Source organism: Podarcis tiliguerta (assembly GCF_965153285.1).
Source record: "Podarcis tiliguerta genome assembly, chromosome: 8".
Taxonomy (NCBI): Eukaryota; Metazoa; Chordata; class Lepidosauria; order Squamata; family Lacertidae; genus Podarcis; species Podarcis tiliguerta.
In genome coordinates this window covers 66,390,787-66,417,004 of record NC_139541.1, presented here as the reverse complement: position 1 = coordinate 66,417,004, position 26,218 = coordinate 66,390,787, and the positions used below count along the sequence as shown (strand labels likewise).

General features: G+C 46.3%; 1 protein-coding gene across 8 annotated transcripts in view; it reads right to left on the bottom strand.

Moving 5' to 3' along the window:
- HIVEP3 (HIVEP zinc finger 3) overlaps positions 1–21,180 on the bottom strand; it is a 239,977-nt gene extending 218,797 nt beyond the window's left edge. For 7 of the 8 annotated variants that reach the window (XM_083454680.1, XM_083454685.1, XM_083454679.1 and 4 more), the window contains exon 1: positions 20,277–21,180. The gene's annotated coding sequence lies outside the window, so the exon portion shown is untranslated. The remainder of the gene's footprint in view (positions 1–20,276) is intronic. The other variant, XM_083454686.1, reaches the window with a different exon arrangement.
- Positions 21,181–26,218: the final 5,038 nt, after the last annotated feature.

Here is a 26,218-nt window from a genome sequence, read left to right as displayed (position 1 = left end):
ATTATGCTATTGTTAGGTGGATTTTGTTTTATATAAGGCATGGATGTATGCCTACAGAGCTAAGAAGAGAGCACAGGCCCATTTGGAACAGCAGCAAGTATGGCTGGGCATGGGGAATAGGAGAGAAATTCAATTCAGTTTATATTTAAACTGAATCTATCAGATTTCCACTTTTGCAAAATGCAATGAGAACAGCAAGCCTTCGAAACTGCACATACCCAGAAATTTGTGATGCACTTCTCAAACCCAAAAATATTTACATATATGCACACATTAGGTAAAAGTGTGCATAAAAATGAATATATGTGTAAGAACAATGTACCAAAATGCTTTCTTGTTTGTTGCGAAATTGTGCAAGTGTATACAAAAATGTGATTTTAGTAATAATCTACACTAAAGCACTAGAGGATTTGGGGGGGGATTTTTAAAAAATAATAATAATCACAAGTTGCTGTGGAAATGTGGAGAGCTGAATGTAAGACTGGGGGGGGGGAATCATAAACGGAGAGGACTGAAATTGACAGATCCATCCATCTCTAGCAGCAATCTCCATCTGTTGGATTTTAAACATGGAAAACAGATGGCTTGAATGCTAGGAGGTGGGTTTAAAACACACACACACACACACACACACACACACACACACAAAGCATCATATTGGCCCTGAGATCCCCATGCAAGGTCCAACTATTAAACACCTGGCTTCACATTCAGTTCTTCTATATTTTAAAAATAAAAATCAGTTCAGGTACATTTCCCAGACATCAGTGTCCAACCATTCTGATTGCAATGCATCTCTTTTCATTTTACAGATTGATAAATACTTAACCTGAGGTAGGGAGAACCTTTTTCCCCCAACATCTGCTATTGGCATGCACTAATACTGCATCTTCTAGCACTGCCAGTCATAGCTGACCAATAATACAGCATAATGAATTTCTATCCAACTATCCTTTCTTCACTGTGACTTGCATGGAAGAGATGCCCTTTTTAGCTCATTTCAAGCGTTTATTACGCTGCCTCTTCTTGCAGTGAAATACAGCAAGTATGTTGCCATTATATAAATTCGTGTCCAGCCAAATTTTGAATGCTGTGTTCGGTTCCGGTTACATCATCTCAAAAACAGTATTGCACAGCTGAAGGAGGTAAACAAAAGGGAGAAGTGAGGTTACAGGGAACCAGGCAGAGGGCCTTCTTGGTAGTGGCGCCCTCCCATCAGATGTCAAGGAAATAAACAACTATCTGACTTTTAGAAGACATCTGAAGGCAGCCCTGTTTAGGGAAGCTTTTTTTGTGTCGGATCTTTTATCATGTTTTTAATATTCTGTTGGGAGCCACCCAGAGTGGCTGAGGAAACCCAGCCAGATGGGCAGGGTATAAATAATAAATTATTATTATTAAATTATTAAAGCAGCTTTTAAAAGAATGATCAGAGGATTAGACCACTTTCCAATCCGTCAACTCTAAAGCACCAATCAGGGGTGGGTGCTCACCCTGGGCACCAAACTGGCAGAGGTGGCAAGCTGAGCTCATTCCTGGTTGAGTGTACTCTTTGCAAAGAGACAGAGTGAAGAAAGCAGGGTTTTCAAAACCAAACCAAAACACATACACACAAAAAACTCTACAGCAGTGGTGGGAAAACTGTAGCCCTCCTGATGTTGTTGCCTTCTTACCCCCCCCCCCCACATCACACCTGGTCAACATAGCCGATGGTCAGGGACGATAACCCATCATCTCCACTCCTCATCTGCAAGTTGTCTGGATACTAATCTCCAATATGAACTTCAACAGGACAAGGAAAGAACCACAAAGTCCAAATCCTGGACCGGTGATCACCAACGAGGGAAGTGGTGTGGCTCTTTTACCTTTTCTGCTTTCTTGGGCAGTATTTTCTCTCTTCCATTTGTTCTAGAGGAAGGGGAAATCAGTAAACCAGTTGCAGGGCTGATCTTCTGGAATGTTGCAGGAGGAAATCCAGAAAAGGTAAACGTCTTGCATTGCGTGGCTCTAAATGTTCCCCTGCTACATCCCCAGAAATAACAATGGCCAAAGGTCAACAGTGGCAGAGCTCTCTGCCAGAAATATAGAAAAGCATCCAAGAAGAGACTTCCCTCTTTGCCCCAGAGATCCACAGTATCCCACAGCCCCTAAGACACCCTCCATAAGTTTGACCTATATATATATAGTGTATATACTCTCTCTCTCTCTCTCTCTCTCTCACACACACACACACACACACACACTGTATATATTTAATAGAAAATTTATGTTTTGTTTTTGTTAAAAATTAGCGGAACATGGGTTGACTGAGTTGACATGACCAAGCAGCAATAATGAGAGAGAGCTCCAAGAGACCAATTTCAAAATTATTTCCTTTATAACTCTTATTTATTATTTTCAAAGATAAAAATGCAATCACCTTGTCCACATTATGAAGATAAATAATGTAACAAATCCAAAATACCCTCCTGAAGTGATGGGGAAGGTTGTCTTTAGTTCTAATAAAAAATAAAACTGCTTTATTGCAAAAAAAACCCAAACTTTGTAAAGGCTGTCAATCTAGCTTGTCTAAAATGATAAAAAGCAGCTAACTAACACTTCAATATAACTCAACAGGGAAGGCATGAAAACGGGATAACGTTAAAATAAATTGTAGATGAAAATGTTGCTATCTTGGGTGATGGATTTCCTGAAATAAAGAATGCTTTCAAAAACTGATTGCTACAAAACTAAGCAAAAGTAAAACCTGCAAACGTTCCATCGTCTTGCTTAGTGCAGATGTGGAGACCCTACAAGTCCAATCAACCCTGAACATTGACTATGCTTGCCGGGGCCGATGGGAGTTTTAGTTCAGCAGCATCTAGCATGCCAAAGCTTCCCCCCACCGCTGCCCTAGTGCAATAACCCCACGCAGAAAGTGAACTTGTAAAGCTTTGGTTTGTGCAAACTGCAGCTGAGTGGCTGAGAAAAACAGGTTTCAGGAGCTGTCAGTCAGAACGGATTGGCTAGCCTGTGATACGAGCCTCTCACCCGCCATAACAGATAACCAGTACATTTTGATGAGCTTCAAGTTTGAGGAAGCACCCTCACCACTGACAACTGTATCTGGAAATGTCGGGAAAGTTCGTAGTGCTGCCCAGACATTTGGGAAGATGCTGTTCAACTTTGGTATCATCTATGTACTGCAGGGCATCTCGTGAGACCAGTAGGGCCTCTCTTTCACACTGCTAGGTTTCGCAATCCTGCAGAAGACACACAATTTGGGAATACTGCAAAAGTGACCGGGGTGAGGTTACTCCCAGTCCAGAGTGCTATTTCACCCAGGGCCAACTCTGGTCACAATCCCACACATACTTTTATGGGATTTGGGCTTACAGTGGTACCTCGGGTTACATACGCTTCAGGTTACAGACTCCGCTAACCCAGAAATAGTGCTTCAGGTTAAGAACTTTGATTCAGGATGAGAACAGAAATATTGCTCCGGCAGCACGCCGGCAGCAGGAGATCCCATTAGCTAAAGTGGTGCTTCAGGTTAAGAACCGTTTCAGGTTAAGAACAGACCTCTGGAACAAATTAAGTACTTAACCTGAGGTACCACTGTACTAGAATATATGAAGGTGCCAGATACCAAGTCAAACCACTGGTCAATCAAATTTTTAGTAGGAGTGTAAGGCTCTGTGAATTCTGGTTCTCTCAATTTCTATTCCCACCCCCCATCTTAAATTCCGTTCTCCACATTTCTGCAGCAATTTGTGATTTTCGCTCCCCCCGAAGAAAATCCTAATGAAGTTTCTTCGGTATTTTAGCACAATGTTTTTCTAATAACCCCTTTTTGTGTACATACTTTTTTACAAGCAATTTCTCCTAATACCATGCATTTCTGTAAGCCAATTTCACTAAACTTTCACCCCCCCCCCTACCTTTTACCTAGCAGATGCATTTCTGTAAGCACTGTTCGGCTTCAGAGCTGCATCGCAAAATTCGTAACAGTGCAAATTTCGAAGGACAGCTGTTTCCGTTCTCCTACTGTTTTGAAAAGTGCAGCTTTGATACATTTGCCTTTAAGCATGAACAGAATCAAATGTCTCTCCCCCCCCCCCATCCCCAGTCCTCAATATTGTTGACAATGATCGACAGCAACTCCTCAAGATTTTGGGCAGGGGATATTCTTGGGAATCCCCTACTCCAGGGTTTGAGTCTTGAGACCTTTTGAATGCAAAACATGTGATCTACCACTAACCTGCAGCCCTCCTGCAATGAACTCAATGGGACCAAGTAGATACATATCAGATCACCTTACATTTGTGTATTTGATTGATGGTTGATCTACTGTATTATTACTGCTTAAAGTGAAAGAAAGAGTCAGGGTAGCTTGATAGTTAAGAGTGCTGGACTAGGACCTAGCAGACCACAGTTCAAATCCCCACTCAGCCATAAACACTCACTGGGTGACCTTGGGCTAGTCGCCATCTACCTCACAGGGTTGTTGTAAGGATAAAATGGAAAGGGGGAGAAACTCCCCAACTTGAAGGGAAAGGGGGAATATAAATGTAATACATAGATATAATACAGAGGTACCTTGGGTTACAGACACTTCAGGTTACAGATGCTTCAGGTTACAGACTCCACTAACCCAGAAATAGTACCTCGGGTTAAGAACTTTGCTTCAGGATGAGAACCAAAAAAGTGCGGCAGCAGTGCGGCGGCGGCAGCAGGAGGCCCATTAGCTAAAGTGGTACCTCAGGTTAAGAACAGTTTCAGGTTAAGAACGGACCTCCAGAACAAATTAAGTTCTTGACCCGAGGTACCACTGTATTTTTACTGTAATTCAGCCTTTCTCAACCTGTGAGTCCCCAGATGTTGTTGAACTACAGCTCCCATCACCCCTAGCTAGCAAGGCCAGAGCTTAGGGATGATGGGAGTTGTAGTCCAACAAACATCTGGGGACCCACAGATTGAGAACCGCTGCTGTAATTTAATATATATTTTCACAACTTTGGGGGTCCTTTTGGCCAAACAACGCCAAATAATAATTAATCATAACAATAATGTATAGATACAACAGGGAGGAAAACAAAACCGAGGTATTATGTAGGTTTATAAGGCTATGGCTAACCCTCAGACAGCACAGAGAGAATTTTTCCTCCCTCTCTCATCACACCACAGCTCTCAGTCACTCAATTAAGTTAATTGACAACACATTCAGGATTGACAAAAGAGCACTACTTCAGACAGTGAATAATTAACTTACAGCGATGACATTACGTTGGATGGCTTTTTTAAAGGACCGGACAGATTCGTGGAAGACAGGTCTCTCAAAAAGACTATCCGCCTCAAGAGTTTATATAGAGCCTCCATATTCACAGGGAGTCTATCTCCAATTACCAGGTGAAAAGGACAAAGGCCAGGGAGTAGGCATTGACTTGAAGTCTACATTGTGAATTCCCATAGACACTTGACTGGAGACTGTTGGAAGCAGAAAGCTTCAGCTTCAGAGCCCAAGTCTTTGCCAGGGACTATTAAGAACATGGCATAAGAAGAGCACTGCTGAATCAGACCAAAGGCCTATCTAGTCACCGAATCTAGTTCTCACAGTGGCCAACAGTGTGCTCCTAGAGAATTTGTAACATTCAGTTGCTCCTGCAGTTAAATATGGGGCTGGGTTAAGCACATATAAAGACTTGCAATGTGTATTTGCATCCCTTTGGTTGATTAAACATCTGGCCTTTAAAAACCCAGGGGAGAGGGTCTCAGTTCTGTAATTAGTTGGCTTAGCTGGGTAAGGCCCTCTGGTGTCACCGAGAAGCTAAACGCCATGCTCTAGTTTGGTCACAGTCTTATACTAAAGCTTTAGATCTGTTTAAGGTGCTTAGGAAACTCTAAGCCATTTTATTGGTACAAGCTGTTTAGCTGATCTGGGGGTTTAAGGTTGGCTTAAGCGGCTTAAAACAGCTTCAGTGCTTAGTCATGATTTTTAAATGCTAAAATGTGGTCATGGGACCCTCCGGAAGTGGTTACCATTGTATGAGGGCTACAGCATCCTTAATGCATAGGTCCCAATAGCAAACTCAAGTCTCCAAACACTGACTCTTCTGTAGCCAAAAATGGCACAAGAGGGGAGTGTCAGAAGATTTGAAGGAATCCCAAGATTTGCAAAAGTAAACCCCTCTAAAAGAAATTAAAAACAAAACGGGGGGGGGGGAGATCCTAAAAACAGCTTGTGGCTAACACCATGTGTCCACTGCAGGGAGGGGAAACAGAAATGGAGTATCCTGGAAAGGGCATCTCTCCTTACCCCCAGATGGCAAATGTGATACTCTGTGCAAAATTACGAGCTTGTGTAGGGCAGTAAGGGACTTTGACTGCACAATTATTATTTTCAAGCTTTTAGGATCATTTTTCAGGTGTGCTCCTCTGAAGGGCAGGTATGTCATTTTTTCCCATACAGTTTTAGAAGGTGCATGGATGGATCTTCTGCGGTGATCAAATGTGGTGGCCGCATCCAGCAGCAGAATTCAGGCACAAAGACAGCAGATTTGCCAAGGTTGTTTTCTGTGGGGGTTTTTTTACTTTGTGGGTTAATTCCATCATTTGGATATTGCAACCCTGGCAACAAAATGGGTTTCTTTCTTCCTGTTCCTTGCTTTATTGCAGTATTTATATAGTGCTTGTCACAAGCTTATCAAAGCAGTGCGCAAGTTTGAATGCAAAAAATGTGCTCTATGTGGGGTTTCCCTTGTGCTGCCTTGCCTACAAGTTTCAAATGGGAAAAGGAAAGCAAGCTATATCCACACTTAGATTCCACATTATACTCACGGTGGAAATGAAACAGAGCTTGGATTTAGCAGACCAGATGAGGACCGAAGTAAAGAATTGAACTGGAATGACACCGAACGGATCCAAAACAGATCGGGCTGCTTCCAAAGGCTACAGAGGCAAAGCAAATCTTGCAGTGACTGCACACTTCTGGCTGGCACTTGTCACATTCCTACTGGAAGAAAGGCAATTTCATTTCACCCATGCCCCACCAACTGCAGCTTTTTATCACTCCTAGTAACTCTTGCAATAGCGACGAGTAGTCCAAGAAATAATCACACCCAAGCAACAAGGAGCAGGGAATCCAACACTCAATACTTGAAGGCAAAACAAGTTTAGAAAAGCATCTCTAGATTGATCCATGTCTCAGGCTGGAAACAGAGGAAGGCAAAAGTCCACCACAGTCTCCTGCACACAAATATGCATGATTGTCGGAGGGTGTGGGGGGAAACACTGAAGAAGCCAAGCAGCCTTTTGTAAAGGTAAAGGAACCCCTGACCGTTAGGCCCTGTCGCGGATGACTCTGGGGTTGCGGCGCTTATCTCACTTTACTGGCCAAGAGAGCCGGCATACAGCTTTTGGGTCATGTGGCTAGCATGACTAAGCCACTTCTGGTGAACCAGAGCAGCGCACTGAAACGCTGTTTACCTTCCCGCCAGAGCAGTACCTATTTATCTGCTTGCACTTTGACGTGCTTTTGAACTGCTAGGTTGGCAGGAGCAGGAACCGAACAACAGGAGCTCACCCCATCGCGGGGATTCGAACTGCCGACCTTCTGATAGACAAGCCCTAGGCTCTGTGGTTTAGACCACAGCGCCACCCACCAGCAGCAGCCTTTAACCTGAAACAATTGCTATAGATAGCTTATTACAGAAAGCATGATATTTTCTCACCTCCAACTCTTATCATTAACAAAGTGCAGAGCAGCGGGAGTTTCAAATTTTCATTTTACGTACCTAAAGAAGTATATCAGTATCTAAGAATGATGGAGGAAGGACAGGATATTTTTGTGGTGAGAGTTTTCTTTGAAGAGAGAGTGTCTTGCCATGCATGCTACTAGCCCAACAAAATCTACACCAATTGTGCTCTTTAAAAATAAAGCCTCAACCTCTAATCCTAAAGTCTCCCCAATCTTTGGGCACCTGGGGGCAAATCTCACTTGCCCAGGCAACCAGAGGAGTGGCAATTTGGAAGCCTAGGAGTGAACTCTGTCAACTCACAAGTATCAATGCCCCTACTGTTCCAAGTACAGTCACAGCGTAGGATGCAGACAGCTGCTGCCCTGCCCTCTCTCTTCCTTACTTCTAAATAAAATAGGCCATGAGGCCATGCAACCTCATTGGCCCCTGGAAGGAGAAGTCTGAAGGTTGCACAGAATGGAACCACCTGGTTGAAGCTAAGCAAGTGAGAGTATCAGAAAGCACCTGGATACCAAAATATACCACCTTGAGCACCTGGCAGAAAGGTGGGGTATAAATGCAGCTAAAACAAACATCAATATAACCTTTGCAAGCAACTCAGAGAGAAAACATGATGGGCATGAAGGTATGACAAGAGAAATTTGATTTAGGAAAAATATGCAAACCTTCTAAATTCACACTTCTCGGAATTCTGCAATGCAGTTCTCCAAGTGTATAAAAATGCAGGTATGTGTGTAAGTGAGTGCATAGAGAAAATAGCACACAGAACTGCATTACATTAGGGGAAACAGCATACAGAATTGCATTATATTAGGGGGGATTGCACAGCAAAAAGTGCTGCTGGATTTGTATGACTTCTTTTAAGAAAATAAATTCCAAACTTATATGCGTATGTACCAAACTAAATTTAAGATTGTGTTGGGGGGGGGGAATAAAGAGAGACACAGAAACTAAAACTGACGGATTCAGTCATACCTAGTGACAAGTACACCAACAAAATCCCTAAGCATCCAACGAAAGAATCATAGAATCATAGAGTTGGAAGAGACCACAAGGGCCATCGAGTCCAACCCCCTGCCAAGCAGGAAACACCATCAGAGCACTCCTGACATATGGTTGTCAAGCCTCTGCTTAAAGACCTCCAAAGAAGGAGACTCCACCACACTCTTTGGCAGCAAATTCCACTGTCGAACAGTTCTTACTGTCAGGAAGTTCTTCCTAATGTTTAGGTGGAATCTTCTTTCTTGTAGTTTGGATCCATTGCTCCGTGTCCGCTTCTCTGGAGCAGCAGAAAACAACCTTTCTCCCTCCTCTATGTGACATCCTTTTATATAGTTGAACATGGCTATCATATCACCCCTTAACCTCCTCTTCTCCAGGCTAAACATGCCCAGCTCCCTTAGCCGTTCCTCATAAGGCATCGTTTCCAGGCCTTTGACCATTTTGGTTGCCCTCCTCTGGACACGTTCCAGTTTGTCAGTGTCCTTCTTGAACTGTGGTGCCCAGAACTGGACATGGAAGAACCCATGGACTGAAGTAAGTAGCTGCCATATACCAGGTCAGACTATTTTTCCATCTAGCCAAGTCCACATTGACAGATGGTAGCTCTCCAAGGTCTGAAGCAGAGGTCTTTCTCTGTCTCATCACTGGCTACCAGAGACTTTCTCAAAATTGGAAATACTAGAGTGTGAACATATGACTCTCAACCGGCAAATCATGTGCAGATCTGCCGCTGATCTCTTTTCTACCCCCTATAGTTTCCAGAGGTCATGTTGCCTTTAAAAATCACAGGAGGTCTAACCAGATTTGCCTTTTTCAAATGTTTATAAAATAAGACTTGTCTCCCAACATATAGGATGCAGGTGGTGCTGTGGGTTAAACCACAGAGCCTAGGACTTGCCAATCAGAAGGTTGGCAGTTCGAATCCCCGTGATGGGGTGAGCTCCCGTTGCTCGGTCCCTGCTCCTGCCAACCTAGTTCGAAAGCACATCAAAGTGTAAGTAGATGAATAGGTATCGCTCCAGCGGGAAGGTAAAACGGCGTTTCCGTGCGCTGCTCTGGTTCACCAGAAGTGGCTTAGTCATGCTGGCCACATGACCCAGAAGCTGTGTGCCAGCTCCCTCGACCAATAAAGCGAAACCCCAGAGTCGGTCACGACTGGACCTAATGGTCAGGGGTCCCTTTACCTTTACCCAACATACATTTTCAAGGGTTGTGGACAAGTTGGTTGATGGTGTTTCTGCAGCTTCTGCTGACCATAGACAGTGGTGGTGAGCAGCTCTATGCTGTTTCTCTAGTGATGGGCAAAGAAAAGTCCACATCATGGACAGTCAAGGTGAACTCAGCGCTTACAAGCATTCCCTCTTCTAGATGCCACACAGTCAACTTTGTCCTCAGACCCTTAGGAGAGGCTTCTTGAAATGCAGAGGCAAAGAGAAGACCCCATCCAGGAGACCAACATTTTCCACTCCCTCCTGTTTTCTGACAATATTACCCACATGGAAATCGGCAACCAATTTTCTGCTGTTTTGCTTGGAATTTCTCCAATCTTCCAAAGGAGGTCTCACCAGTAAGCTTGGATGATGGGAAACTGCAGAGAGAACCTTGTGCTCCTTCCCACCAACCACAGTTCCTGGACTGCCTTGAGAACACAAGGTAATGTAGCATGGTTTCCAATGCATTTCAGCTGGGAAGAGATTCCCAGTGCATTCCAATGGTCAGCAGGGCAGAGATTGCCTTCCACCGCTGAAAGCAGCAGGGGGTAAGAAAAACTGGGAAACTCTTGGCTACCTCATATTAGCCCCCCACCAACAGCCCCACCACACAGAAAAAAGAATTAGAGGAATTTATGCTCCTCTCCCCCCCCCCCAATGATTTTCAAGGGAGTTTCATTTCCTCTTAATGGTTGAAAAGGGTGTTCTTAAGAGAGCTTCTACTTCTGCCACCTTCCTTCTGCAAACAGTGCTTAAGATCCAACCCTGTATTACCAGCTTTCCTATTAGACCATTATCATTAGATATTAGATTAATATTATCTGCTCTTTGCAGAGTTAATATCAGTTTCAAAATCTGGGACTTTGGTAGGCAACCAGCGTCTACAGAACCTAGGAAGATATTCAGACTTCGGAATTGAAAAAGTCTTTCCTTCCCATCACGCTTCTGTTATGTAACACGGTAATAAATACTCAAGATGTACAAAATCACAGCTAGCACTTCCACTCGGCATTGTCAGGGCATGCTTTCACTTTTATGTTAGCGAGTTGCATTCCAACTGAATGAGTTGGAATTTAGTCGTCCCCCCTCCCCAGTGTCCCATATAAAAACTGACTTTCTGGGAGATTCCTGAATTGCAGCACCATCCATAACTTGTTCTGTTTTACACATTTGTCTTAATGCACCCCTACAACCCTCAGAAGAAAAGGATTATGGGCAACACTGGCAATGGAGCATTCGAAATAGGGGTGGAGAGCTGCTCAGGATTATAATCGGATTATTAATTACACATATTCTACCTTCCTCCAAGGAGCCCAAGGAGAAATACATTAGGTTAAGAGCCAACCAGATGCCCTTGGGGAATGTGATGTGAGTGGAACAGTGCTGTTCACACTTGTTTTACCCAGCAATTCAGAGGCATATTCTCTCTGGCAACTGAGATAGAAAACTGTTCCTCTCGCCATATTATCCTTCTTTCTCCTAGGAAATGAGCAGGACCTAATTGTTGATAGAGCCATTGTATACATGAACCATCCAGAAACTGAGAGGAGGCTGCTTAAAGTGTGATCTAGTGTGAGGCGAAAGGAGAGCCCATCAGTTGTCTAAAGGGGCCGGCCCTACCATTCAGCAAATGGAGGAAACAGAAGTGTCTGCTGGAGCAGCATCCAAAATCAGGGATGAACTTTTAATTCTAACCACCCGGAGCAGTTTAGATAGAAAAAACTTTATTCACATTAGCCAATGGCCATAGCAGCAGTAAAACATTACAGTATAGGCAGAAAAGGAAATTTGATATAAGAGCACAATTTAAAGTCCTGAATCAGCAGTCAGTTAGTGGCCCTCATTCTGATTGCCCCTGCTATGAACCCGGAGCAGTTTTCTGAAGCCTTCTGATGGACCAGAACTTAGGCAGTCATGAGCCATTTGACATCACACGGCCTCTTCTGGCTAAAGGATGTGACACTTGGCATGCAAGGCTTCCAGTTTAGGCCCTCAGGTTTTGTGGAGCAATAAGACACTTGCAGACTTTCCGACCCAGCAGCACTGTTGCCAGAAGATGACGGTTGTTTTGCCAAACTCGAAGCCACACAAAAGGCAGCTTGTCACTTCGTCAAAGAGTCAAAAAGCAAAATTGCACAACCATGTTCCAAGTTAATGTTTTCCTAATACTTCAGGGAACATGGATGCCTAAGGAGCATCATCAAGCAAAGTCACTGTTATTCTATGAGAGAAAAAAGAAGAAACTGGGGCCCACTCTACTGCCAGCTGAAATCAATTGCAAAAGCACCATTGTTCAGTGCTGGACAGAACGCAGAGACTTTGGTTAGAATTTAGCTCTGTGGTAGAGCACATGCAGAAGATTCCCGCTTTAATCCCTGGCATCACCAGGTAGGACTGGAAAAGATTCCATGTCTGGAATGCTGGAGAGCTGCTGCCAGTCCGTGTTGATAATACTGAACTAGATGGTCTGACTTGGCATAAGGCAGCTTCCTATATTTCTATGTTCCTAAGCCTACGATATATTTGAGAATAAATATTCAGCAATTACACTGAATCACAGGCAAACCTCCCTTAGCTGGAATGCACAATGTGCCGTTTCACCTGTGATTCAGTGTAATCGCTGTACACTGAACCACAAGCAAACCTCCACTTTGTTCGGCTAGACCAGGGTTTCCCAAACTCGGGTCGCCAGCTCTTTTGGGACTACAACTCCTATCATCTTACCTAGCAAGACCAGTGGTCAGAGATGATGGGAACTGTAGTTCCCATCATCTCCCAACTGGAGACATAAGTTTTGGAAACGCTGAGTTAATGGAGATTTCTTTCCCTGGGTTTCTTCTTGGCCATGGGCGTAGCCAGGATTAATGGGGCGGGGCAGGCTTTATGTTGGGAGGCAAACCGAGTTATCTGCAATACAACTGGACATTTAGTTAAGGATTTCTATTTTCTTGGCCCTGGCTTATATCAACTAAAATTTGCTATATAGGGCGTGCACACACACACACACACAACTGAAGTTCTACAGCAGCCTTCATCAACCTGGTGCCCTCCACATATTGCTGGAATTCATCTCCCCATCTAGCTCAAGCCAGCATAGCCAATGTTTAGCGATGATGGGGGTTGTAGTCCTACAGTCTCTGGAGAGCATCAGGTTTGGGATGGCCTAGAAGCTGCCTGTCAACAATTAACAGCCCATGGGTAGCTGGAATGAGCAGACACACAGGTCACGGGCAAGATGGATTGTATCTCTATTAAATCATAGCAATTATTTCTAAATCTCCACCTACACTTATAAATCAGCATACACAACTTTCATGCAAAACTGTACCATCCTCCTGTTTTTGATGGTGCCTAAGAGGCAATGCTAGAGGGGCGCTGGTGGTGCTGTGGGTTAAACCACAGAGCCTAGGGCTTGCCAATCGGAAGGTTGGCGGTTCAAATCCCCTTGACGGGGTGAGCTCCCATTGCTCGGTCCCTGCTCCTGCCAACCTAGCAGTTCAAAAGCATGCCAAAGTGCAAGTAGATAAATAGGTACTGCTCCGGCGGGAAGGTACCAGTAAATGGTGTTTCCATGTGCTGCTCTGGTTCGCCAGAAGCGGCTTAGTCATGGTGGCCACATGACCCGGAAGCTGTACACCAGCTCCCTCGGCCAATAAAGCGAGATGAGCACCACAACCCCAGAGTCAGCCATGACTGGACCTAATGGTCAGGAGTCCCTTTACCTTTAAGAGGCAACGCTACCTTTAGACCACATGATTGCTGTTGCTTTTCCTGCAATAGGCTTAAAGCCCCCTACCTCTCAAGTTTAGCCCAAATAAAACACATGCCTTCACATCTGGTGTTTCGCTATTCTGAGGAAGTACAGATATTAACCCACTGTCCCCCAATGCTAAGATTCCCAAAATATTTCCATGATAATGTGCCATATTTCTTGCCAGAGACCACAATTATTTGATGACCTATGAAGGTGCTGCTGTAAAACGGGTCCCGTAAAACTATCAGGGCATAAACCACTTCGAGATATTCAGATATTAAAGTGTCTATAGAAATAATGGAAATAATAAAGAAACAAGGAGTGGCTACTCACTCAAGGCTACACAAATTCTTCCATCATACTACATAGTCACAGCATTATAAACAGCAAGACACAGCATCCTGTGAAGTTTTCATTATTGTTGTTGTTGTTGCTGTTTGCTACCGGTTTCTGGTCCTTAAGGATGTTGAGGCGGGTTCAGCATATGTGGACTGTTTGTGTGGAAATTGCAGAAGCTAAAGATGCCACTAGCTTTTAGTGGCAAGGACTTCATAGCTAGATTGTACCTTCCCAGAGCTATTGAAACAAAATAAATTATGTAAAATAAATACAGTGGTACCTCACGTTAAGAACTTAATTCATTCTGGAGGTGCGTTCTTAACCTGAAACTGTTCTAAAACTGAGGTACTACTTTAGCTAATGGGGTCTTCCGCTGCTGCCGCCACCGCGCCACCACCGCGCAATTTCTGTTCTCATCCTGATGCAAAGTTCTTAATCCGAGGTACTATTTCTGGGTTAGCAGAGTCTATAACCTGAAGCGTCTGTAACCCGAGGTACCACTGTACAAGCAAATGCATGAATTGTACAAGTCACAACAATTTGTGAGACAGAATTTGAGTTACTTTGGAAAGGAATTCATTTGCTTTAGTATGGATTACGTTTTACATCCTTACAACAATTCTGTGAGGTAGCTTCAGCAAGGGAGGAGACCAACTGACCCAAGGCCACGAACTTCATTGCTGACTTGGTATTTGAACTTGGGTCTCTCTGGTCCTAGGTCCTCATCAGACACTCTAAGCACTACTACTCCAGCCTTCCGCAAACTGTTGCCCTCCAAATGTTTTGGACCACAATTCGCATTAGCACCAGCTGGCTGGTGCTGATGGGAGCTATACTCCAAAACATCTAGAAGGCAACATTCAGGGGAAGGCTGAACTACGCCACATACCCCGCAAGTGTCCCAGAAAAAAACAGAACATTCTGTTTTATTATAATAATAATAATAATAATTTATTTATTTATACCCCGCCCATCTGGCTGGGCTTCCCCAGCCACTCTGGGCAGCTTCCAAAAAAATATTAAAATACGGTAATACATCAAACATTAAAAGATTCCCTAAACAGGGCTGCCTTCAGATGTCTTCTAAAAGTCTAGTAGTTGTTGTTCTCTTTGACATCTGGTGGGAGGGTGTTCCACAGGGCGGGTGCCACTACCGAGAAGGCCCTCTGCCTGGTTCCCTGTAACTTGGCTTCTCGCAGTGAGGGAACCGCCAGAAGGCCCTCGGTGCTGGACCTCAGTGTCCGGGTAAAACGATGGGGGTGGAGACGCTCCTTCAGGTATACTGGACCAAGGCTGTTTATTGTGAGAGAATGGCAGACATTTTGGTTGCTGGGATTCTGCAGCAGGATTTCCCTCCAAAAAAGTGGAAATCACGTGAGATCACAGCAACCAAAATGGCGGCCATGCTCTCACAGGTAAAAGAACGGGAAGTTGGTCTCTCATATTTTGGTTTCAAAGTGTTGGAGGGTATGATACCATTGTACAAAACCCCAGGGTATAACAGTGATAAAATAACACCCATGCATACAAGAGCACGGTGCAGTTACCTTTTGCAGATAACTGAAACTTTGTGGCACCAAGTGTAGCAAAAAAGTGTACTGTCCCCAATTCCATCCTCTCCTGGTGGACCAAGAGAGTCCCCTGGAACACTAGGCCAATGGCAAAAGAGCCACCATGTCTTCCATTGCCATGGCAATGATGGGCCTCAGCCAAGTCAGCAGAAGGAACAGCACAGCCATGTTACCATGGCAATGCCCGCCATGTTCCTACAGGAAACTGGAGAGGAGGACAGGAAGTGGGAGGGTGCAAGGCTCGCCTGCAGGTATTTAAAGGGAAGCAAGCCAAGATGGAAGACAACTCCAATATGGTTCCTGGTGGGCTCTGCAGCACAGAGCTCATATGATACAATACACCTTCAGCACTATTATAATATCTTTAACAGCCAAGGCTTCCCCCAAAGAATCCTGGGAACTGTAGTTAGTTAAAGGTTCTGAGAGTTGTTAGGAGATTCCCAATTTCCCTCACAGAGCTACAATTCTCAGAGCGGTTTAACAACCAGTCCTCTTTCCTGGGCAGCTCTGGGAACTGTAGCTCTGTGAGGGGAATAGGGGTCTCCTGGCAACTTTCAGCACCCTTAACAAATTACAGTTCCCGGGATTCTGTGTGGGAAGCCATGACTCTTTTAAGCGTATGGTGTGGGTGGATGGAGAGAGAGAGAGGAAGAAATGGGTGACTCAACCCCCGCCTATCTAGGGGCCGAAACTTAGAAACACAAAGCTGTGACTCAAACATATTAATGTGTGTAGAGCAATTAATTGTCCCATCTTAAGAATGGGGACATACAGTGGTACCTCGGGTTACATATGCTTCAGGTTACACACGCTTCAGGTTACAGACTCCGCTAACCCAGAAATAGTATCTCGGGTTAAGAACTTTGCTTCAGGTAGAGAACAGAAATCGTGCTCCGGCAGTGCGGCGGCAGCAGGAGGCCCCATTAGCTAAAGTGGTGCTTCAGGTTAAGAACAGTTTCAGGTTAAGAACGGACCTACGGGACGAATTAAGTACTTAACCCGAGGTACCACAGTTCCTTTTGGCAAAACTAAGAAGTTATTTTAAAATGATAACGTTCCCCTGAAGAAGTACAGTTGCAGTTCAGAATTCAGGCATGGGACTCACTGAACACAGCTGACATCAGAACAAATTCATGGACCTTATTACCTCATGACCTGAATGGTTAACAACTTGCCCTTCAACTCGTGGAATGACAGCAGTAACAATTACACAACTACTGGCTACAAAAAATGCAAGGGGGCAGCAGTGGCGTAGCGTGGGTTGTCAGCACCCAGGGCAAGGCAAGTAATTTGCGCCCCCCGCTGCACTGTCCCTCCCCCAGATAGTCCCTCGCTCTCTCTCCGCACCGCACCGCACGCCTGGCAGCCCCCCCCCCCACAGTGGGCGGCGACCCGGCGGCTCAGATCAGATTCGCACAGCCAGCACTGCAGTGAGAGAGTGAGTGAGCCAGGTAGGGGCAGAGAGCTGCGAGTGCGAGCGCCCCCCCCCCCGATGTTGCGGCCGGTGCGACCGGCCCCCCCTGCACCCCCCACGCTACGCCACTGGGGGGCAGCTTATCCTGGATGCAGGAGTCCTCCACTTATGCGTTCATAATATGCATATACCGTATTTTTCCATCTATAAGACACCCCCATGTACAAGACGCCCCCTATTTTGGGGGACTCAGATTTAAGAAAATGGGGAGAGATGGCCCCGTGTATAAGATGCCCCCTAATTTTTGATATTTTTTAGGAAAAAAACCTAGTCTTATACATGGAAAAATACGGTAGTTGCTATCACCGTGGCTAGTAACCATTGCAATGTTGTTGTTGTTTTGCTATGCTATTATGAAACTGTTAGGATGCTATTGTTTTGCTGTGTTGTTATGAAATTGACTTTGTTGTGTTTATTTGAAATACATCCCTGTTTCTTTTTTGCAAGCCGCTTTGAGCATGGATTTTTTCTTTGGGGGTAGAAAATCGACACACCAATAAAACAGATAAATTGGTGGATACTTGCTCATGTAAATGTCCCTGGCCAGAGGTCTGCACCACCCAGCACACACATCATCACAATGGATCAGAAAATCTACAAATACCAATAACTGCAGAAGCAGGTTGCATTACAAGAAGGTCCAATGGGTTTCATACTGGATCCAACTCCTTGTGAGGGTTTATACTCAACAAAAGGAACAAGGCAATCATTTAAACTATGCAATACAAACTTTTTTTAAAGGAATCTTTAATGACACAGGTGCTCACCAACATCAAATGTTTCCCCTGATGAAGACCCAAATGCTAGCAGCCAGACTGTGACCTTCTACCAAATGTGGTTTTACACTCTGCTACTAAGCATGTGATAAATTTGCCTAGATCAGGGATGGGGAACTTGGTGTCTAACAACACCTGCAAGGCCAAAACTCCCATCAGGCTCAGCCAGAAGGGAAAATGGCAAGGGGTGGCACGACTTGCAGTCCAAAACCTGGAGGGTCACATGATCCACATCCCCGGCCTACTCCTTGTTTACCAAGCGTAATGAACACCTCGGCGGAGACAATAGGCTCAGGTGACTTTTCTATGAAGACGCAGGTTAGGACGACAATAAGCCTATATTTGTTTTGTTAAAAGCGCCTTTGGGGACATTCGTTTTGCCAGCAGAATACAGTGGTACCTCGGGTTAAGTACTTAATTTGTTCCGGAGGTCCGTTCTTAACCTGAAACTGTTCTTAACCTGAAGCACCACTTTAGCTAATGGGGCCTCCTGCTGCCGCCGCACCACCAGAGCACAATTTCTGTTCTCATCCTGAAGCAAAGTTCTTAACCCGAGATACTATTTCTGGGTTAGCGGAGTCTGTAACCTGAAGCGTATGTAACCTGAAGCGTATGTAACCCGAGGTACCACTGTATATCCCCTGTCGTTCACAGTCATGTGAATGGTAAACCCTAACAGGAAATGGTTAACTGATCAGAAAAAAGCAAGCCCCTTTTCCCTCTTATATGGAGTTCTCATTAATCCAATACAGTATAAGGTAGCACTTTGCTTACATTGCATCTGCCTCTCTGTTGTTATGTAATAACTGGGCCAATTACCACCCAACAATCGACTTGCCAGATTGTGCACTCGGGTGCCCTTTTTTTTTTTTTTACCTCCAACTGAGAACAGCCCTCTGCAGTCACTGCTGCAATCACAGCTTTGCAGTTCCCTTGAAACCCAGCAGGGAAAAAGGAAGGTGGGGAGGGGGGGAAATCTCATGCATGGGTAAAGCTAGGCAGTCAAGCAGGTACTGCATGAGGCTGGTGGATAAAGATTGCCATCTCCTTCTGCAGGGCTTTTAGGAGCATCTTCCCACAGGACAAGATCCTGGAAATCGACCCCGGTGAATGCAAAGCCCGAATGTCTGAATGCTGCTTAGATGTCTCTTGGATAAGATCATATCCAGCAGCTTTGGTGGTGGGCCAGTTGGGGGGGGGGAGAGAGAGAGAGACAGGGGTGCCCGGACAGAGATAGGGCATGAAGCACAAGAGTCAGACACCGGTGCAATACATTGAAGCCAAGGCCGCACATCTGCGCTCATCAACCCAAATACAACCAGCAGGAGAGAAACACTTCCTCTGTGGTCAGTCATTTGCACTCAACTCATGGGGGGCTGCAGGGAGAGGAGCTTACAGCTCAATCCTACCCATGCCTATTCAGTAGTAAGCCCCAATGCATTCATTCAGTGGGGTTTGCTCCCAGGTAAACCTTAGCCTTCCCCCGCCAGACTAGCAGCTGCCCACCCTTCCTGACACCAAGAGACACAACCACATAACTCAGAGACCTCCTTGGGACCCACCAGCAAAATAAACGAAGCCTGGCTACACCAAGCAGAGGAGCAGCGCATCCACAACAAGGCTCCTTGATCAGATAGATCACTGCAGCAGCGGAGGGCAGCAGGCTCCTGGCAACATTTCCCCAACAAGCACAGGGCGAAAGGCACCGCACACAAGCCGTATGCAAGGGGAAAACTGCACATATTTGCAAGTGAAGCTGCATAGGAAGGCCTGGTCACTTTGCAACTTGGTGTGCCTCACTTCTCTGCCTCCTCCTCTCTCCCTTCCACCCCCTTTTTTTTCTTTCGTTTTTTTTTTTTTTTCCTGCAAGATCATTCGCCCACCTGAGACTTGTTTTTGGCCCTCCTGTGGCCAGCGGGCCTCCTCAAACATTCCCTCAACACACACACACCCCGCTGCCCTCCCCTGGCGCACGCTCCAGCCCCCTATAGACCACCGACATCAACACCACCTTTGCGCAGGCCTTCCTGGGCGCAAGGCGCGGAGAGGGTTAACAGCCGCCGATTGACACCGCAAGAGGTTACTTCAGGCACCCAGGCATCAGCCCTGCAAGAGGAGCCACCTCGCAGGCTCAAACCCACCCAGGGGAGACACACACACACAAACACAAACACGCACTTGACAACAGTCCCGAAAGGCAGCGAGGAGCGTCCTGTTAAAATAAATAAAAATAAAGGAAGAAAAGCAACCTGACACCTCTCCAGAAGCCCAGGCAAAATGGAATCTGCTGCTGCTGCTGCTGCCTCCCTCCACCAGCGAGGAACAGCGGCTGCGGCAGCAACAGCAATAGTCAAAACACACACAACGGCACGAGGGGGCAGCGAGATAAATGGGCGAAACACCATCGCCTTACCTTGGCTGTCTGGCTGCAAGCAGAGCCCGATCCCCTCCACTTTTGCGATTCTCACGATGCTGGCAATTTCCTGAGAGGCTCTGCAGCCTCGCTCTCCCCTCCTGGAGGAAGCGTTCCGCTGAGCTGCCGGGTAGCTTATTTTCTATTCTTTTTAATAACACCTGTTTCAAAAAGAGGTGGGGGGGAGAGGGAGGGGGAGGGAGGATCGGGGATGGGGATTATTATGTCATATTGCTGGGAGGAGAAGGCGCGCGATGTTTTCCTTCTCCGAGGGAGGAAGGGGGAAGGCAGGTCGTCCCCCCCCAACCCTGCCCTGATGGTTTGTAGCTCAGCTTCAAAACAAAATCAATGTGGGAAAGAGAGAGGAGGGGAGGGGGGGAGAGGAGAAAAAGAAGAAGAAGGGGGGGGAACCACAACACCCTAGGCAAGCTTAATCATGGGAGATTGTGCAGTTTGTGAGCATGCTCCAGCCGGAACCAATCCTCCTCTGTTATTCTTCGGAATAAAAATAATCCACGCTGGAGAAGAAGGAGAAGCCCACGCGGAAGCTTCTTCCTGCCGCCTCTGGACAGCGAGGAATAAATTCCGCCCGGAGAAGCCGCATCACAATCGGAATTGCTGCTTGCTTTCCTTTGCCTCCTCTGCTTCTAAGAGGCAAAACAGCCGAGCTTCTCCGTCTATCTCCGCGGCGGTGGCTTTTTCATTTTTTTTTTCTCCTTCCCCCACCCCCCGGCTATCTCTAGGCCTTTTGGAAAGAGGTTTGAACCTTTTAAAGATACAGTACACCGATTAGCCTTTTAAGGGAGGCCGGTGGAAGTGGAGGGTGTCGTGTCTTTTAGTGGAGAGGGAGGGGGCCTGGCTGGCTGGCTGGCCTAAAATACCCAAGCTAGTGCCACGCCATTGAGCGCCAGAAGCGGGCACCGTGGGTGGCGAGGGGAGGAGCCGGGGAAGCGAACGCGTTACTTTCTCCTTCTTTTGCAGCCGTCTGGAAGACTTTCCACTCAAGTCCTACTTGGAAGTAAGCTCCCTTTGCATTTCGATGCAACTTCCTTATTATTATTGAAAACAAAACACCAAACCGTCAGCAGTCGAGCCCTCTGGATATTTATCAATGGAAGTGTATTGTACTTCAAAGAAGAAGGAGGCGACAATCCTTCACATCCGCTTCCTTGGGAGCATACCCCGCTCAACTCAATGGGCCTTGGTTCCAAAGTAAGGCATGCACAGGATTGCCCTGGTGGTAGCGGACTTCCTCCAGTGCAAGGCTCAGGCTGCGATCCCTCAGCGTGCCCATTTACAAAACAAAGCCAAAAGGCCGATCCCTACGCCTGATGTCTCGGAAGGAAGCCCCGCTGTATTCAAAGGGTCCAATCCAACTTCATGGCGCAACCAGGCTGCGCATTGACTGAAAAATAATGTCCATTGAGCAAACTAGTGGGGATTTGCTTCTGCATAAGCGCGCAAAGAATTGCGCTTGCATCTCTTTTGGCTTGGCCACAGAATTTTTTCATGAGTTTGCACGTATTACGCTTAACTAGGGGGTAAGTTTCCCTGAACACAGTGGAGCTTACTTGCGAGTAAATATACATAGCCTTGCACTACAAGGCTGAAATCCTGTGCACATTTACCTGGTAGTTATAAGTTCCGTGAAGTGCAGTGTGGTTTACGATCCGAGTAACCACGCAGAGGACTGCTTCGCAATTGAGTTGTCTTGCAGCAGAGTTCAACGGGGCTTACTCCAAAGTAACCGTGCATCGGATTGCCGTTTTACTCCTGAGTGAATTCAATACGACTTTGTTTGAGTAGGCATGGCTAGGCTTGCACTGTTTAAGAACTGTATCACCCAGCTGCTGGTGTTATCCTCAGTCGCCTCCTATTGGTATGCGGCCCTACAACACAATCCTGTACGTGTAACAAGAGCCTATACATGTCTACGTAGAAGTAAATCCTAATGACTTTAATGGAACTTGCTCTCTGCTAAGTGTGCGTAAAATTGAAGCATTAATCAGCACTCACACAAAAAGAACTATACCCACCGCACATTTAAAGCATATTTCTACCCCACCCCAAGAATCTTGGGAAACCAACACGCAGGATTACTTCCGTCGTGTCCACACACCCATTTTCATTGTGTGGGGGGCAATTAAAATGACCGCTGTAGTCTAACCACCCACCCACTTGGTTTAGGCTCATTTGTTGTTGCAAACCGACCACCCTCCTCAAGGACAACTTACCCTGTCAAAAGGAGGCTGAGGTGCTTTTTGAAGGGATTTCCCCCTTTCTCTTCCCCCCGCCTCTCCAAATTTGGCCACCAGAACCAACATCAGCCGCCAGGCCACCCGTCGCGATCCAAACCGACGCGCCAGCTGGGTCCACTTTTTATTGTTAGGATGGTTAGTGGAGCAGCGCGCGCTTTGCGCTCGGATCGCCGCCTCTGTGCTGTTCAGCAACCCTAACGACGTCCCGGGAAGAAGCCACGAAGCCCCTGGGCCGCCCGAGACGCCTTAAGGAACTTGGACGAAGACCTGAGCTGCTCTCTGGGCACGTGCTCCGACGCCTCCCTAGGGCCGCTCCATCTTTCTCTTCCGGCGCCACACGTCGAGCCGCCGACCCACCACCGGACTGGGCTCATCCCACAAACGCCCAGTCTTTCGCGGGTAGCTGGGTGGGTGTATTCCTCAATCCCAGGCCTCCCCAGCAATCCTTAGGCTTCGGACCTAGTTTCGAGCCCAAAGCTCAGCCCCAGAAGACAGGGAGGGGATGGGCCCCCGGAGCGCGTGCAGAGTGCATCGGCCACGCCAGAGCTTTCTCAGAGCCCTCGAGGGGCACTAAGTGGTGGTTTGGGGACAGTTTTCCCACAGCACCAAAACTCAGCCCTGGAGAGTGACCACATCTAATTGGGGTTGGTGGGCGTCTGCTGAGCCCGTTGACCGCAGCAGGTGGGCAGGAGCTCCAAAGAGAACTTGGAGACCTGTTCAGAATCTGTTTTCAAATTCGAGGTAGCTTCCGGGCATGTGCAGAATGCATTATACTGCTGCGGGGAGCGTTTTTCCCAAGGCCCTCTTCATAGGAGTTGAGCCCTGGGTGTTCTCTCTCTCTTCTTGCTTCCCTCCTCCCTCCCTCCCTGCTTGCCCGTCTCTCTCTGTCTTTTCTTTCAGCAGGACGAAATTATCATATTCCGTGTCTCGCTGCTCCGGCGATCGCCAATTGGCTGCGGGATTGCAACCGGAAATGTCAACAGCCTCTGCTCGGCTGGCTACAGCGGCAGCGCGCCTGAGCTCAGCAAAATCTTGGCACCGACGGCTGCCGTTCCTCCTCTCTCCCCTGGGTTCGCGCGCGCCCTCGCTCTCGTCCACCCAGTGTCAGGTCACTGTGTCAATCCAGGCGAGAGAACCTTCATCAAAAAGGGGTTTGGGATTGGCCAACGCCTCGGGGAGAAAGGGAAAGTGCAACCAAGCTCCAGACTGGTTGGGAATCTGCTGATCGTCCAAGCGAGGAAGGAAGAGAAGAGCACAAGGCCTCTGGTCCCCAAGGAAGGAGAGACGTTTCAGTGATAAGATTTCTTACCCGCCCTTTGCTTTGGGTTGCAAGAATATAATCTACAGTGAGAAAACATAATATGAAATGATGCAACAATATACAGAGGGTTTTATTTTATTTTATTTTTGAACTATTAAGCAGTTTTTTATTTAAAAAATACTAAGCAGTTTATAAATCATAGAAATGTGGAATTGGAAGGGACTCCAGGGGTCATCTAGTCCAGCCCCCCCCCCCCCATGTGGGAATCATGGCTAAAGAATCCCTGAAAGATAAGCATCCAACCTCTGTTTAAAAATCTTCAGTGAAGAAGAAGAGTCCACCACCTTTTGATGGAGTTCGTTCCACTGTCAAAAAGCTCCTTCTCTTAAAATGCAAAGAATTTTAGAATTATTTAAAACATTTTTTTAAAAAGCAACAACAAAAAAGCATACAGGAATAAAAAGCAAAATCATTCCAAATGGAACAGAAGAATATAAACTCAGCAATAGAGGCGGGGGGGTCTCACAAACTATAGCTCAGTCTTTTGAATTATAGTGCTGGAGGAGACTCTTGAGAGTCCTATGGACTGCAAGAAGAACAAACCTATCCATTCTTAAGGAAATCAGCCCTGAGTGCTCACTGGAACGACAGATCGTGAAGCTGAGACTCCAATACTTTGGCCACCTCATGAGAAGAGAAGACTCCCTGGAAAAGACCCTGATGTTGGGAAAGATGGAGGACACAAGGAGAAGGGGATGACAGAGGACAAGATGGTTGGATAGTGTTCTCGAAGCTACCAGCATGAGTTTGACCAAACTGCGGGAGGCAGTGGAAGACAGAAGTGCCTGGCGTGCTCTGGTCCATGGGGTCACGAAGAGTTGGACACGACTAAACGACTAAACAACAACAACATAGCTCAGTCGGTAGAGCATGAGACTCTTAATCTCAGGGTCATCCATGGGTTCAAGCCTCACACTGGGCAAAAGTATACCTGCATTGCAGGGGGTTGGAATAGATGACCCTCGTGGTCCCTTCCAGCTCTACGCTTCTCTGATTCTATGAAACTGTCAAAGGCCAGGGTAAAGTGGTGTGTCTTCAGCATAGGCAGAAGCTATGGAATGAAGGTACCAGATGCATCCCTGTGCAGGAGGGAATTCCACACTTTAGGGGCTGCCACAGAGAAAACCCTTTCATGAGCCATTTTGAGGGTGGCAGAATGGCCAAGAGAGGCCCCTTTGCCAATCTTAACACTTGAGAAGGTCCATAGAGCTGGAGAGTGACTTTCAGATATTTGAGGTATAACTTGTTTAGTGCCATAGGTATGCATATGAGCAGGGCAAGCGATTGCCCTTCCTGGATGAACTGTAATCGCCAGATTTCCAGGTTCCAGTTGGGGTGGGAAGCGATAGGTTTCTTGCATTGGTAGAACCTGAGGTATCATAGAACCGTGGAATTGTAGATTTGGAAGGAACCACCAGGGTCATCTAGTCCAACGCCCCGCAATGCAGGAATCATTTGCCCAACATGGGGCTCAAACCCACAACCCTGAAATTCAGAGACTCATGCTCCATCAACTGAGCTGTGAAACAAAATGTGAAGGCACTGACTGATTGTTTGTTCGTGAAAAATCATTGTCTAAAAAAGCCCTGAAAGAGCTATCCAGGACTTTAAAATATTTAGAGCAGAGGTCAGGAATAGCCTGGATTTTCTCTTTCCTGCCAGACCAGCTTGCTTTTATCAGATTTCACAGAAACACAAGAATTTAGGCTATGTCAGACTATCTCGACTCAGGGTGAATCTGCAGGATCTTCTGCCTTGCTGCATGAGACCTTTCACTAAAGATCCCAGGGCTTCAACCTGGAGGCCTCTGCTACAGAGATGAGGCTTTGTTTCCATCTTTTAGTGCAGGAGTGGAGAACCTTTTTTGGCTCAGCAGGCCAGATCCTTATCAGGTCAACTTTCATAGGCCGAATTTGATGGGTGGGTGAGACCTTCCACCTGTCAATCTATCACCTGACATCACAATGACACTAGGTGACTGGGAGCTTGGAAGTTCCAGAGTTGATGAGTTATTGCTACCAGTTCTCCAGACTGAACTCAGCTCAGTTGGTAGAGCATGTCACTCTTAATATCAGGGTCGTGGGTTTGAGCCCCATGTTGGGCAAAAGATTCCTGCATTGCAGGGGGTTGGACTAGATGACCCTCGTGATCCCTTCCAACCCTACAGTTCTATGATTCTATGACCTTTCAATCCCTAAAACCCCCCTGAATCTATGGGATACCATATGGACCATTTTCTGGGATCTTCACATTATGAATTAAGGTGAACTTGAAGACATTTGGCCAGTGCCTTTTATCTATTTTATGCAACACAAATTTGGCCAGTAGGCACATTTTGAATTTTGAGAGGGGGGCACCAGTCC